A 4,143-nucleotide genomic window follows, 5' to 3' on the forward strand; every position below is an offset into this window, starting at 1 on the left:
TGGATTCTTAGGCACATCTTGAGAGTATTCTCCTCTCTTCTCCTCTCCTCTCTTCTCCTCTCCTCTCCTCTCCTCTCCTCTCTTCTCCTCTATCCTCCACTCCTCTACCCTCCCCTCCTCTCCTCTCCTCTACCCTCCTCTCCTCCCCTCCTCCTCTCCCTTTCTTCTTGTGAGTGATTTGTGCACAAGAGTCCGTTTCCCAATCAGAGCGTTGTGTGTCAGGAAGGGTGTGAAATGTCTAATTTCTGTCAGTCATCTCTTGCGTCAGAGCGCTTGTGATCAGGTCTCCTGAGGACCTAACGGGTTCCCTGGAAGGGTGTAACCAGGGCGACGCTGCGTGGGCCGGCGTGGGCCTGACTGGAAGTGACGAGCTGCGTTCAGGAACAAGCCTCTGGACGTGAGCGTTTCCAGTCACACAGATTAAGATGCTGATGAAGTATCGGAGTTGTGTGTCAGAATATTTCACCAGATGGGGAAGTTTACGCAGATGCTGGTCACCTGGTTAGTTGAGATTGGTGTGCGTGTGTGCGTGCACTTGCATGCTTGTTTATGTGCGTGCAACGATTCTGATTCAAATTGGAATGCGTCCAAACTCAGGCTTTAGGTCATCACTTAGTGACCTACCAATCAACATCATCATAGAATAGAGAGAAAATAATTCAGTAGCCACTGTTTGGACGGCACACATGATAAAATGACCATTACAGTATGTGTGTGTGTTCATGTGTACGGGTGGGTGGCTCAGAAATTTTTAGGAGCTGTGTAAATATTTGAAGGAACATTCCATACATCATATTTTCCACTGTGATGTGGAGCAATGCCTGGGCCTCATGTCCACTTATTTTTTTCCTTCTTCTCTTACACATGTTTCTGGCGGGAAAAAACTGACAGACAAGACACTGGACCTGCCGGTCACATGACACTATTCAGCCAGTGGAACAGGAGGTGAAATCATTGGCTCTGATTAGGTAGATTAGTTATTTTGCCCTAATGTTGTTGCCAAATGTTGAATATGATTGGATGTAGGTTTTTAGTCTCGGGATTTGCAACATTGGTATTTGGAGGTCTAGAATCCTGGAATTTTATAGAATTGTTGGAGGTCTCATTCTCGAATCCTGCCTTTCAGGTTTTTGTTCCAGAAGCATAGTTTGGCAACCACATTCTAGAATACTTGTTTGAATATACCATAATTGAATCTTTTTCCTCTGAAAGACTGATTCTAGAATCGTGGACTGATGGTTTGATTCTACTGTAGAATCCTAGTCTCATTCGAGAACTCTGATGACCCGGGTTCTAACAGTGGAACCTTCAAAGCCCTTCAGCAGCAGGCCTAATGAAACCGACCAGTGGAAAATCTAAATGGAAAAAATCAAAATTATTTTCCGTTCTCTTCAAATCACAATGCAAGTAGGGGAAGAAGCTCATCTGATCTGTCCACTCCCGCTGCAACTGGATCCAGTTTCCAACAGTTTACACCTATTGGCAAAATAATGACATCAGATAAGGAGACTAAACTATTTGGTACGGTCTCTATATACAGTATATAGTGTCAATCACCCATTACGTTGTAGGTGTGTGAGTGTGCATGCATACGACAGTGTGTGTGTGTGTGTGTGGTGTGTGTGTCTTGCTGCTCTGCCTCTCCTACCAGTCCAGTGCAGGTTTACGGCTGCGTGGCGAACGCTGGCGCTGGGGCCTGATGATGTGCTGAAAACCTGTAAAATGGAGGAAGGGAACAACCAATCGGTGATGACTTCAACAGAACCAGCACAACGTGTCTGACCTATATTGTTCTCCTCTCCCTCCCTCCCTCCCTCCCTCTCTCTCTCTCTCTCTCTCTCTCTCTCTCTCTCTCTCTCTCTCTCTCTCTCTCTCTCTCTCTCTCTCTCTCTCTCTCTCTCTCTCTCTCTCTCTCTCTCTCTCTCTCTCTCTCTCTCTCTCACTCACACTTACACACACACACACCTAGAGCAGAGGTTGAGGGCTGGAGAGACCAGGGGAGGAAAAAACGATAAAAAGAGAGAAATTACACATTAGAAAAGTGTAGGTGGAAGGGAGGACATTCCCTCTCAAGAGGAGCAAAAAACGAGGTTTACCAACAGACAGCTTAACCTACATCTGAGGCAGAGCCTCGAGGCGGGGGCTGAGGCGGGGGGTAAGGCAGCCGTCCTCCACTTCACCACCAGTCCTCAGGGCCGACTCTGCTTAACCCTTGTGCTGCCTTTGGGTCACATGACCCAAAGGCAGCACAAATGTTGTTCACAACGAACCATCGTTGTGTTTACCCAATTTGACCCAATACAAAAACAAATAAATAGCATTTTCTTTTAACCTTCGCAATGTGGGAGGTTTGAGACAGCCCAACGGTTAAAAGAAAAGGCTTCACTTTATTTTTGTATGTGGTAAAGTTGTCGCAATACAACGGTGGGTCACAATGACTGATGGGTCAGAATGACCCGAAGATAACTCAAGGGTGGTGGTGTTTTCTGTCTGGCATTGCAGTCTAATTGTCAGAACTCTGTCGAGAGCTTGAGGTTTCCTGAAACTGCCTGTCATGTCTGGCACCAGTCGTCTGGGGTCAAAGGTCAGGCGTGTCAAAGGTCAGTGGGGGGTCAGGGGTCGCTGTGAGGCTAGTGGGTTATCACAGATAGATGATTATCTTGATGCAAACCAGGGCTCTGTGAAAGCTTGTTCACTGGAGGTGTGGAGGGTTGTGAGATGAGGAATTCTCCCAACGCAGAATTAGGAGAAGGAGAAAGATGAGTAGAGAGGGGATGAGGGGAAGAGGAGGAGATGGATAGATGGATAGATAAAGGAGTGATCAATCAAGAGGAATGAGAAACAGTAAGGTAGACGGAACACAGACCGAGGAACTTGTTCTTTTTATTTCCTCTAAAAATAGATGTTTTGATCCAGGTTGTAAAAGAGATGAGAAAGACATACCATACCACACCTCTCGGTTTATAGTTGTTGGCTTAGCCAGGACGGAGAGCTGGTTGGCTCTGCTTCCTGTCTGACAGGCCACGCCCCCTCTGGCAGCTCGCCACTTCATGTCTCGTGTAGTGACATGTGGGATTGACTTTCCGGATGGGAGCTTGTTTGCAACACACACACATGAGTAGAGATGCACACACACATGCACACACACACACACGCCGACATACGCCCTGTCTCGGAGGCCTGGACTTGGCAGTCCAGAGCAGACTGGATGCTCGGCTGTTCAGACCTAGACTAACACATACACACACACATATACATGCACAGACTTGGGCTCGATAGCTGTAAACATTGATGGATGAGTGTGGAGTTCAAAGGCAGTTTTCTAACGCTGTACGACGCGCACGTGTTCGTGCTGTGGCGCCTTCTGCCAAAACATCCCATTCGGGACACGTGTGCGAGAGATGGTCTGTGAAGGAACCGCGTCACACGTGTTTTTAGTGTGCTCCAGCAGCTGGACCCAGTTCATGCTACGCTGTGTCAGGGTGATGCTGGCCAAGGGTCTCCTGATGTGAAACCTCAACCACTCCCGAGCCCTCTTCTCCAACTCGGACATGGAGGAAAAGAGTAGAGTAGATTAGAGTAGAAGAGTACGGAAGAATAGAGTAGGGTGGGGTCGAGCAGAGTAGAACACAGTAGAGTTAAGTTGAGTAGAACACAGTAGAGTTAAGTTGAGTAGAACACAGTAGAGTTAAGTTGAGTAGAACACAGTAGAGTTAAGTTGAGTAGAACACAGTAGAGTTAAGTTGAATAGAACACAGTAGAGTTAAGTTGAATAGAACACAGTAGAGTTAAGTGGAGTAGAGTGTGGCAGAGCAGAACGCGCCTCGAGGATGGAAATATAAAGAGGTAGGGTCACTGTGAAGAAAAGGAAAAAAGGAAAAGTGAAGAAAAGAGAGAGTCCACCCCGACCCACTTCTTCCCCAGAGAGAGAGAGAGAGAGAGAGAGAGAGAGAGAGAGAGAGAGAGAGAGAGAGAGAGAGAGAGAGAGAGAGAGAGAGAGAGAGAGAGAGAGAGGGAGAGAGGGAGAGAGGGAGAGAGGGAGAGAGGGAGAGGGAGAGTGGGTGTGTCTGTCTCGTCCGCCCCCTCCCCTTCGGAGGTATAGATGCTGCAGCTGCAACTGGCTGCAGCACACCAGCCTGTCCA

The sequence above is a fragment of the Osmerus eperlanus genome, chromosome 3, assembly GCF_963692335.1.
Source record: "Osmerus eperlanus chromosome 3, fOsmEpe2.1, whole genome shotgun sequence".
Taxonomy (NCBI): domain Eukaryota; kingdom Metazoa; phylum Chordata; class Actinopteri; order Osmeriformes; family Osmeridae; genus Osmerus; species Osmerus eperlanus.